The following is an 11991-nucleotide window of genomic DNA, read 5'->3' on the forward strand; positions in this document are numbered from 1 at the left end:
TGGACGGGCAAGAACAAGGGAAGAGCAAATTGGGGTCTGGCTCATTACACCACCATCTAAGACTACATTTTTCCTTCAATGATCTCAAAGCACTTTGGCAAACAGCGATTAAACCGAAGCCCCCCCACACCTCCTGCATGCAGGTGGGGGCGAGCAGATAGCCAGCGTGCCGCAAGTGAGGAGTCACCGAGGAGCACGAGGCACTGCAGGTCCCTGGCCACCTCCTTGCCACCGCTGGCTGACACCCCGGTCACTGTTCCCCAGAGCGGCTGGGTCACCCCCCTCACTCCCTCCCTAAACATCACAACCAACACTTTGATGCACAATTTCAGTATAAACTGAACCAAGACCTTATCCCCAGCTCTGCTGCATGGGCTGCAGCCACTGGGATGAGCCCGGGTAGAAGCAGGACCTCCTTCACGGCTGCACGAGGAGCACCAGGTCGGGGACACAGGGCAGCAGGGCAGGCCCGCTGGTTTCCATATGTGCGGCGCAGAGTTACTGTAGAGCATTACCTGGCTCTCATCAACTATGCAAACGGTGCATTTCAAGGTCCATTGCACAAGCACCTTCTCACTGCAGCATACTTATATTTTAATTAGCAGCTTACACGTTGATTACCCTATTGGTATCCCGCACGCCATGCAACGTGGCCGGCTTCTCCCAGCAGGCAGGCAGGCTGCCTGCACTCACTGCCTGGCAATCGTTGCGGGGTACTGACTGCACCCCTCGCCACGCATCGCTCCTTGCTCTGGGGTCTCCTTCCATGAGGGTGAAGGAAAGCTCCAACATGAGACCGGAGGATTATCTCTGCTGAGAGGCAGGAGGGAGCTTTCTCAGAGGGGCTGAGCTGGCCGAGCTCCTGTCTGAGGGATTATCCTTATGCTGCTGAGGTTAACGGTATTCGGAGGAAAAGAGGCAAGCAGCTGGAAAGGACAGGAGAAAGGAAAAGGTGATGAAGATGACCAGGAGATGAAGGGGGAAGGAAAGGTCACCATGGCAAAGGCTTCATGATACAGCTACACAGAGAAGGAGGCAGGGTCTCACCATCCCTACGTTATGCCTAGCAGCTTGGAGTGCAGCAACACGAGGGGACTCCTTACCCTCCACCCACAGCCCGCCAAGGGAGCAGCGCCTTGCATTAGCCACGTCAGCCCGGGTGGCAGGATGAGAGCAATCATCCGCGTCCAGGATAGGTTGGCAAATCTTTGCAGTGTTTGGCAATGATCAGGTAAGTCAGGCTGGAGGCGTGTCATCCAACCTCCTGCTCAACACAGCATTAGCACTGGCTTCAGACCAGGCCAGGCTGATACGAGCATCAAACATGTCAGGAAGGCGCTGTGCCAGCCACAAGGTGCTCTACCCGTACACAAACACCATCTGCAAAGCCCAGCACCCACAGCAAGCATCTTGCTGTGTGCTACAAGACAGGAGGAGGACATACACCCTGGTTCAGCAATTAGATGCAGAGTCCTGGCCAACTCATCCAGACGATTCATCCCCACATCAAGCCACTTTCAGAAAGACCACCACATTTAAAGCCAATCCTGCTCCATCACTTTTCTGCAAGGAGTCCGCCTGAGACCAAGAAGCTCTCCAGGCACAACCCTGCAGGCAGAGCCAGCCCTTCTCTCAGCCTTTGACATGGCAGATATTCCAGTCGTCTGTTCTGCAGTTGCTACAGGACTGGGACCCCAGGTTGAAAAACAAACTGAGGGGTGCCATCTCCAGCAAGTTCTCCATTATGTGGAGCTCTACGGTCTTACCATAAGTTCATAGAGAATGAAAGACTTTGAGAACCTTCCTTTCCTTTGACCCACCAGGTGAAGTCACTACAAAATAGCGTTTAGGTACAACCATGACAGGAGCCAGTGCTCCAGATGGGCCAGTACCCACACAAGTATCACAGCTGCCCCTGCAAACCAGCATGTCAGCACCCCCCAACGCTCTGCTCACTTTGCCTTCTGAGAGGAGCAGACCTAAAAACACAGATAGGCACCTCTAGAAAGGAGGGAGTTCAGTGCGGACTGTGTTTGTTTGGGGTTTTTTTTTCCTAAAACCCCCAATAAGTCACATCTGTAAAAATGAAAGCCTTGAGAAAGCATCTAACACCAAACAGTGGAGTTTTGAAGCTGAAGTGTGACGACTGGCACCACAGCAGAGCCCACAGCTTGTCCAACCCAGGATCTGCCCCACGATGAAGCCACCAGGACTTCACAGGTTTCCTGAACTACAGCTCACAGATGGAGCTCCACTGATCTCAGCAACCATCTGTTGGGACATGAGATGCCACCAACACCTCAGCTGCCAATTTGCCCCTGCAACACATCAAGGAGGCGAGTCTTCAAATAATGTGAAGTTTAGAGGACTGGGTCATCTCACCCAAAAAATATCATTTACTTGATAAAAGTCTTTGTTTTGTCCTAAATAAGAGGGATTGGATATGTTGGGGCAGGTGGGAAAGAAGAGGATTAAGTCTGTAACCTTCATATCTAAGAAATAAACTTTTTTTTTTTTAAATCTTCAAAATGTGGGTCATACCTCATTCACTGCAACTTATCTGCCTACATCTGCACAGTGCAGCTCAGACATGCACGTGATCCTCTTCTAAACCTGGTGTTAATCCTAAAAGCCTAAAAACTCATGACTCATCATTATTAATTAGCTTGCCAAAATACACAAGAAAGATGATCACGTTATTAATTTCTGTGCAACCTGCTGTAACGCCGTCTTGGGCAGGGGGAGCTTGACAGAAAGACTGCTGAAGGATTTCCCTCCCACGCCCCAGCAGCACCCCGGGAATCAGCTGCTCGCCCAGAGCAGAATTCCAGCTTGGCTGCGGTCTCATCCGCAGCGCAGGATAGCGTGTCACCATAGCAAGTGTGTAATAAACATAATTATAGAAGAAACTTATGATTATTCAGAAGGATGTGTGGGCAGAAGCAAGCACTAAGCGATGTAAAAGCATTTCAGTAAGTGCAGCAGCGCTTTCAAAATCTCCTAATTCCATATTTTATCAGAAGAACAGGGGGAGACATCAGCGGAGGATCTAACAGACCTTCCTCTTTAACCTCAACACTGCCACCAAAAGCTCAGGCTAAGCAGGGTTTACTCACACCTCCTCCTGCAGAAGGCTGTCCGAGTGGCACAGAGTCGATGGCACTCAGCTGTTTACTCACAGATTTGCTTCCAGAAATTCTTACTCATAGGTAGCCTCAGACCACAGGTCAAAAAGTGGTCCAGGGTGCCGGCCGGATGGGCACCCTGGACCACTTTTTGACCTGTGGTCTGAGGCTACCTATGAGTTCCAACAGGCTGATGTTGTATTTGATTCATATTATTTACGGCTTGGGTGATACAAAGCGTTACCAAACATGTACTCTGCGACACCAAGAGCTGATGTGCAATGCCTGGGGCATGTTTCCTAACGGAGCTATTACGGATTTAAATGATAGCATTTGCCAAGCACTTGTGCCAAGATGCTTTCAAAAGCCCCGTGTGCTAAGCCTTAGCTGAATAGCTGAATGATCTCTTGCAGAGATGGGGACACAGAGAGGAGGAATTCAGTTGATTCCTTATCAGTAACACCAAAAAATAGCTTTTTTCTTCTTTTCTTTTTCAAGAGGACCACCAAGACTCCACTTATCCTCAGAAACAGCTGCCTTACCTTCCTCGCCTTTGCTGGCTGATACAGTTTGACCTCTTTGTCTTTACTGAGTGTCTTGACTGCTATGTTCTCACCAGCTTCCCACCTTGACCTGGCTCCTGGTCATCTCCACCTCCCAAAGTCATTCTGATGTCCCGGCATAGCCCTTGTCCCAGAGGCAGGAGGGGAAAGCAGCCAGCCCAGAGCCAGATGGGCACCAGTAAACCTCCCAACTAGAATCTTAAACAAGATAAGGGAGTGAGATGGGGAAAGGTTTGTATTTCATCGTGGCTTGTTCCTGATAACAGAGGAAACAAAAAAAAAAAAAAGCAGGTCTCCAGCCAGCCACAGAATACTCCAAAACACACACAGCAGACACAGCATAGCTTTTTATCAAGCAGAAAAAGGGTTCATTTTCCTTCACTTTATCTTAAAAGACGCCTCTCGAGGTCACTTACCCAGAAAAAGCAACAGAAGGAATAACACAAACTTTTTATGCTTAAGAGTGCCTTTTCTAACGCAAACACCACGCGTGACTCCCCTGCCTCTGACACAAATTGCTCGGGGACAATCAGCAGAGAGCACCCGGAGCACATCTCCTGGGCCACGCACATCTGCAGCCCAACGTCTCAAGGCAAACCAGACCCAGCACACGGGCAGCCAGGTAGCCAGCTGCCCTGGCACAAGCCATCGTCCTGGGGCCACCGCCTCCGCTCGGGCAGACCGAGAGCCAGCGCGGCACCGGATCAGGCCTTTCTCCTCGGGATCTCACAGTCCTCCCTCCTATCGCCTGTGGGTGGGGAGGAGGAGGACAGGGAAGAAATAGGATCTCGCTGCCTTCTCCTGTGCATCACACAAAATAAATCCAAGATGGATTGGTGACCTACTTCGTCTGAAAGGCAGTAAATAACAGGTAGCGCAACCGATTGCCTTTCAGACCCACCAGCCACGTGTAGCAGATAAATCTACTTGGGCGAAGGAAGGTTTCCCACACACCATTGCCAGAGCATAGCCCTGACCTCAGAATGCCCCGAGGAACGGACTGATGAGAGGTACGTGCCAGAGACACACAAAGCTGGAGATGCTCAGCAGGTCTGGGGCTGACAAACAGGAGCCGGGAGCAGGTGGGCTGGATGGAAGTTCTGCCATGCAGGCACAGACCCAGCTCACGGGGGAGCTCAGCTGAGCTGAGGTGCTGGTGTCCGGACTGCCGTGCTTGTGCATCATTGCCTGATTTGGGTGTTGACTGGACCTTATTTAAAAGGGCTTTTGCTAGAGGATGTGGGGCATCAGCACGTAACATAGCCCACACTGTCTGGGTAAGGCACAGGAGGGCACCGACACAAAGCTGCTCCTGGGTCGCTGGGCCAGCAGAAAGGCTCTGGGTGATGCACTCACAAGGGTTCAGGAAAGACAAAGGTAGTCCTCAGAGAGATTTCCTTAGCGACTCCTTTCCTGACATGGCAGCAGCGTTCCCAAATCACTGCACGGCCAACAGCCAGGTGTGACCCAGCTGGGTAGCCAAGACACAGAGGGGCTCGAGAGTCATCCACGAGTACGAAGCCTCTCCAGGGAACTCACCCTGCTGCCACCAGCCAAAGTGGGGCCCTGCAAAGCCCAGCAGGTCCCAGCACAGCGCAGCACCCTCAGCCACAGCACCATCCCTGGTCTTCCCCTCCCACAGTGATGGAGTCGACACCCTGGCTTGTGCCAGCCCACCCTGCTGCCCACCGCAGCATGCAGCTCCATCGTGGGGGCTGCCCCGAGCCCCACGCCCTGGCACACCAGCCAGAGGTCTGCTGAAGCCAACCAAAGCCTTTTTGGGTCAAATCAGTCCCTTGCCATCTGCACGATGCTGCTCCACGCCTGGAGCCACAGGAACCAGCCATGTCTCCCACCCACAGGCAGGAGCCGCACCTTGAATATCTGCACTGGGGTTATCCCAGCTCCCAAACCTGTGCTTAGGCGATGCTCTGATCTCTGCCTGCCTCGGCCGCCTATCTAGGGCGAGCAGATAGGAGCTGCTGCCGTACTCCCACTCAGCGCATCCCATCTGCGCTGAACTGCGGGGCCTGCTGTTTTTTGCAGGGATGCGTGGATACACGTGCATGGCAGGGGGAGATTCGGTTTCCAGAACAGGACAAACACGATTCAGCCGCTGGCTTACAGTCTGGGAAAGGCAGAGCAGGCAGGGAGAGCCCCAGGCTCTCGCAGACTGGCCGGGGCTGCCGCTGAGCCATGCCAGAGGGGCTTTGGATGCAGACGGGTGGGAGGGCAGGGATGTGCCTGGGTTTGACCTGGAAAATGCTGCTAATACCAGTCTGGAGGGAAGTGCTTTACAAAGATGACGTTGGTGCGATGGGATGAAACGAGCGCCAAAAGTGCCAGCCCAGACACAGGACGAGTGTTGGAAGTGATCAGACCCAGGTCTCTGGCCCAGCGGGTTCCCAGTGGCGTGAAGGGGGAGGCAAGCGGACCCCCGGCAGGTCTGCTCACCAACTCACGACTGTGAAAAAGCCTCTGGGTGCTCAGACCCAAAAACAAGGCAGATGCAACCAGCCAACCCATAAATATCAGCAGCCCGGGGCAAAACCCAACACAGAAACCCAACCACTGCTGGGGTCTCTCATTCACGCGGGGCAGCGGCGATCCTCATCATAGCCCTTCATTCTACCCCTGCGCTGAAAGCACGAGAAGGTTGTGCGTGGAGGCAGCACGGGATTACGGCGCTCTCTCCCTCCTCCTCCTCGCCTCACCTTCCCCAGGAGCTGGAGGTTTCCACTGGTGCCACCGCTCACACACACCAGCTTTGAAATAACCCGAGGCAGAGCTCACCTGTCCAGTCGACACGGGGGCAACAGCAGAAGCGTGTTTCACAAAGAGCTGGCAGATTTTCTAACCTGCTGTACTTTCCTGCCCTTGGGCTGTGCTCCTATTTACCCGCTTGTGAGATGGATGTGGCAGCTCCTTCCCGCACAGACCTCCCGGCGCAGTGGGAAAAGCTCTTGGTTTCACGGACAAGTATTTATAAGATGTTCGTGCTGGAGCCTGTGCTTCACCTACCTGTTTTATTTTTAATCGTTATTTCATAGAGCTCAGACAATTCTTTCAAGGTTCCTGTGAATGATCTTTATCCCTTTTGCAGCTCATTCCAATTCTGTGAATAAAATCCCTGGGTGGCCCTGGAAGAAGAAGAGGAAAACGATGACATTTGAAATGAAGTAAGAAACTGAAAACAGAACATATTTTTAAAGAAAACTCACAACTCGAACTCCAGCAAGCCATAAACAAGCATATTTGGCATCTGTAGATCCCAAAATCCTTTGTAGGGAGAGGTAAAAAAAATTAGATGAGTTATCTGCATTTCGTAGGCAAAGGGACTGGGGTGGAATTGCATCTACAGATGTAGCGTATCTCACAGGGAAGGGGAATAACCTTGAGGTCAACTTGAGCACGTAAATTATGATGTAAGCATCAGACCATACAAAAGTGCCCAAAAGCAGAGATCCTGAACTGCCCTACCCTAACAAGTGACTAAGCCCCACTTTCTCCTCTCTCTCCAGGTGGGGAGGGACCACTTCCACAGCAGGCTTTGGAGCATTTCTTCTCCTCTTGATCTACTCATTCCTGCAGCAGGAAAGCCTGTTTCACCAGACTGCCAAGTGTTCATCTGCCCGCCCGCATCCTCATCACGCTCTCCCAGCTTTTCATCAGCATCTGTCCTCCTTGGGCCTCAAAGGGCTTTGTGGGTCAACCAGCCTCTCTTGGTCCACGTCGTCAAACCCATCTGGTTGCGAGGGAAGGATGATACTTGTCCTTATTGTCCAAGAGGGGTCTGAAATTTGGGCAACTCCCCTCTTCGATATCAAACAAGAGGGTATTTGCTCTCCCTTGGGTGATGCTGTGGCAAGTCCTTCGCTTCTGCCTTTCCCACCGCTGCTGTGAGGAGGAACGAGGACCCGGCTGCTTCGGCCTCGCTCTGCGGCGTGGCAACACTCCCCCTTAGTGGCAGGAGCCAAGAATAAGTCTTCAGACCAGAAATAGCTCTAATGAGGGACAGAATGATCTCCTGGCTCAACATGGGTCCGGCGTGTAAATCTGGGTATTAATCCGACTGCATTTCCACAGCGTGGGACTTATCGCCGCCTTCTAAAAAAAGATGCCTGACATCAAGAGAGGGGGGGAAAAAAAGATTTTCTTCCTTGCAAGGGAAGGATGCTGTGCGCACCCCTGAAGGCGGAATAGGGATGGTTTTGCAGGAGAGGTCTAAGCAGCATCCCCGGTCCAGGGGGTAAGACAGGCTTCTCACAGCTTCCCGCTGCACGGCAGCCCGGGACGGCATGCTGGGAGGGAGCTGTGGGACAGGACACGGTCCCATGGCACGGAGGGCTCCGGAGAACTGCGGCTGCGGGGATTATTAGGCAGAAATTAATCTGTAAAGAAAACTTAGCAACAGTTAAAGAAAATATTGATTTTGTGTTTGTCTGCTTCTGCAGGGCCTGAGAAATGGCAGATTTAGACATTAACGGGGGCTGTTTTGGCTTAATTCAAACCTCAATTTACACTAACCTGGGGAATAGACAAGTATATCAGTGGAATTGAATCAAAAATTATTACTTTTTTTCCCCCCCTTATCTAGCCCTTTTGCACAGATCTGACACCAATTTCGGCACCTGTTACCTGCTGCACAATTACCGATAGGCTTTATTTTTTACAGGGCTGCAGATTTTAATTTGATAGTGCAGTTTTCAGAGCAGCAGTCTCCCCGGATGGAGGCACTCGGCAGCACCAGCCCCAGCCGCTCACGCCAGCACCGCTGCTGCAATAGCTTTGCAAACGCAGGATGGTAAAAACAGCTTTACGTATCAGACTTTGCATTCGAGTTCCAGCTGCCGTAGCGAGGAGGGGAGCAGTATCAGGGAAGTGGCTTTGCTCGCCCACGGGGTGATGGTGAACGTCACAACATGCTGGAGCATCTCCCCATCCTAAGCAAGATGCTGGGTCTCTGCCCGAAGCACAGCCGGGCGCTGGATGGATCCGGGTGCTTTCAGCAGCTTGCTGCTCTTGGCCAAACTCAGGACAGGACACAGTGCGTTTGCACCAAGAAGCAGCTGGTGGGGGGAATATAAATAAAAATCACACCTTAAGAGTCATCCCTTCCCCTGGGCTGGCTGCCTCACTCGAAGCCAAAGCGTTGGGTGACATTTCCAAAACCAAACAAAAAAATCCCTAGGGGAATTAGGAATGCAGTTTCTATTTATTTTCCTACAAGATCTGTCTAATATTTTGAAGAAAAAAAAAATAGAACCAATGCACTTACAAATAAAACCCCTATAAAAGCATTAAATTTGCCTTTCACTAGCTATTAGGTCACTAGGTCGCGTAGGAGCCAGGCGATGGTTACAAGCCGGAGGCTGCCTGTGGCGAGGGGAGGTGAGCCTGCGCTTCTGCCCCAGGCAGTTCTGCTGAGCCTTTTCACAGCAGGGGCTTTAACTCCCTGAAATTTTTCTTTTCTAATGCTTTCCAAATGGAAACATTAATTTCCTCACTCCGAACCCTCCGGTTTCCCCAGCAAAATATTTTCCCTGACTTCATACCATATTTTAATCTTTTATTATTCTATACTGGCGGAGATTAAGAATTGCAGTTTCCTTGCTCCAGAAGTGGGGCAGGAGGGGGAAGGAATTTTGAGTTTCCAAAGTGCAATTAGTTTCCTGTCCAGCTGCAGCCAGCTCTCAACACGAGTGGTCTCCATCTCTCGCAAAATCCAGGAGCTGCTCAGCTAATCCTCAGCGTCTATCTACCAAGCTAAAATTGTCCTTTTAATTTCCTAAACCTTTAAACCTGTGGGTTAGAGTATCAAAAAAAAAAAAAAGCACATGGGAAGTTTTACAAGGTTATTGCTTAGCAACTGCTCAATAAATACCATAAGCAGAGGCAGGAGAGGAGGCACTTTGCCGCTTTGAATAATCCCCAATGTCAAAGCATTTTTTGGCAAAGCAGAAGCCCCAGCCATCCACTCTGACCTCAACATCTCGTTGCTCCCATCACAGGGTCCAAGGCAGCCTCCCTTCCCGCACTGAGCTGCGACAGAACTTGTAAAACATTGTCGAGGTGTAACCAACTCAAATTTAGCCACCAACGTGAAATTCATCTTTAACGCACCGCTGCTCCGGGAAGACAAACCCACCGGACGCCCTCCGTGCACGCTGCAGCCTCGCCGTGCCTTCGTGGAAGCATCAGGCAGCAACAGGTTATGCTCAAACTCAAACCCCCCTATCAGCGCCGAGCAATTATTCATCATTTCATGCTCTGCAATTTACTTTGCATTAGTTACTAAGTACTGCGCGGTAGAAAGGTGAACGGGGCAAGTTTGGGTTGCACCGGTAATTGCACCCAGGTTAGCAGCTTCTCCTGCCGCAGCTGCGGTGCTCGGCGGTGCCACCCCAGCTGCGCCGGCAGAAAATCCCTGCGTGGGAGCAGGCAAAACACTTGCTTTACCAGGGCTGGTTTGGTGGGCGAGCTGGGGCACTGGGTGCATCGCTTCAGTTGCCTTTTTCTTGTATTTCCTTTAGTTACAGGAAACACCCAAGATAGGAAAAAATACTTCATTCTCCACTTGCATCCCTCCGTGGCTGCCTGCAGGGAGGGCTCTCCCCCCCACCGGTGCCTTGCCAAAAAAGCCAAAAGTGAGCAACTTGCTGCTTGCAAAGCGCTTTAGTGGAATTACCTGTGAAAACAAGATTAAAACGCTGTGAAATCCCTCCAACCAGCAGGAACAAGCCCAGCAGCAGAGTGCTCTTTGAGGGACACGTAGCAGCTCTGAGGCTGCCGAGCTGTGCAGGCTCAGCACCATCCTGCCCAGCCACTGGCCACCCGGGCACCACCCAGGTACCCAAAGGAAGTCTGCCAATGAAAAAACCTGGATGTCTTCTTTTTTTTTTTTTCCCCCCCTTACCCCAATATTTTTGCACTCCCCAGCTTTTCCAGGACGCGTCCCAGCTGGAAGCGACATCTTGCTTAGTCTGGGCACTGCCACAACCCAGGAGCTCTGCTATTCCCCCCTCGTCCTTGCTAAAAATCAATTCTTTTTCTGCGTCTGGACCCAAACAAGGGGTCATCTGCTCTGTCAAGGAATACAAAATATCAAAAGCAAATACAAAGTTTAAAATAAAGCAGCAACCCAAGGCTTCTGCAGCTTTCCAGCAAGCCAGGCTGCAGGAGAGGTGTAGGCACCACAGCTCCTGGGACTCTTTTGTCCTGCAGGGTCTTTCATTTCCAGGTTTCTTTTCGTGATGAGGGCTGTGCAAAACGAGAGGACTGTGTCGCTGCAGAGGCTTTGAAGGGACAACAGGGCACAGCCGGGGACACTGCAGGGACAGGGAGCCCTGGACTGAGAGGAGCCTCCAGCAAAACCCCTTCCTGGGGTCTCCACCTCCAGCCCAGGGACTCCACTGCCACCGGGAAGTTCAACCTCTACGAGGTTTTGACTGGAAATAAAGCTTAGCATCCAAATTAACAGAAAAATTAAGCACGCAGGGCCTTTCCCCCCCCCACACTCGCGCAGCAGTGCCTGTTCCCAGGTGCCAGGACAGCCAAGCCAGGCTGGTAACGTCCACACCAGAAGGAGCTCCATTTTCCAATTAAAAGCTAATTGTCTTTGTACTCATTAACCATGTCAGGCCTTATTCATTTTCCTCAGTATTTTTCTGCCCCTCAATCTTTCTTAATAAGCATTCCGCAATGCGGGACACCCAGCGCTATCTGGATTTACAGCATCAGAGCAGCAGTTAATACTTCTCAGCCTCATAATCCTTTAATTTAGGGGCAGCTCCCAAACATATGTGCTGGATTCACACACCGATTTATTCTCCAGCAGAAGCCGCCTGCTCAGGACACCCAGCTCACGTCAGCTCCGGGAAGGAAAAGCAAGTCTAGGCTTGGTTTTGTAAAGTCACCCAGCACAAGAATGGCCAAGCCTGCTAAAGCTCAAGCGGAGAGGGATGGTTTTATGTCTCTTAAAATAACACAGAACTGAAGCAGCTAAAGCCAGGCTTTCAGACAAGTGGTCCCAGCCATCCTTCCAAAGCAAACATTGCAGCACTGCGAAACAGAAATAAAAATGACTTCATGGATTTGCTTTGGCCCTGAGCTTGTAGAAATGAAAAATGAGCTGGGTTTCGAAAACTCCCTCATTTCCCAGGATCCAATGTTTTATTAACAAAAGTTTGTCAGTAAGGATTTTTTTTTACTGTATTTCCATTGTAAGCCACAACCCGAAAAACAATTTATACAGCCATTTTTCCACCCTGCAAAGGGACTGTGAACAACGACCCCGTTAAGAG

The sequence above is a fragment of the Grus americana genome, chromosome 17 (genome assembly GCF_028858705.1).
Source record: "Grus americana isolate bGruAme1 chromosome 17, bGruAme1.mat, whole genome shotgun sequence".
Lineage (NCBI taxonomy): Eukaryota > Metazoa > Chordata > Aves > Gruiformes > Gruidae > Grus > Grus americana.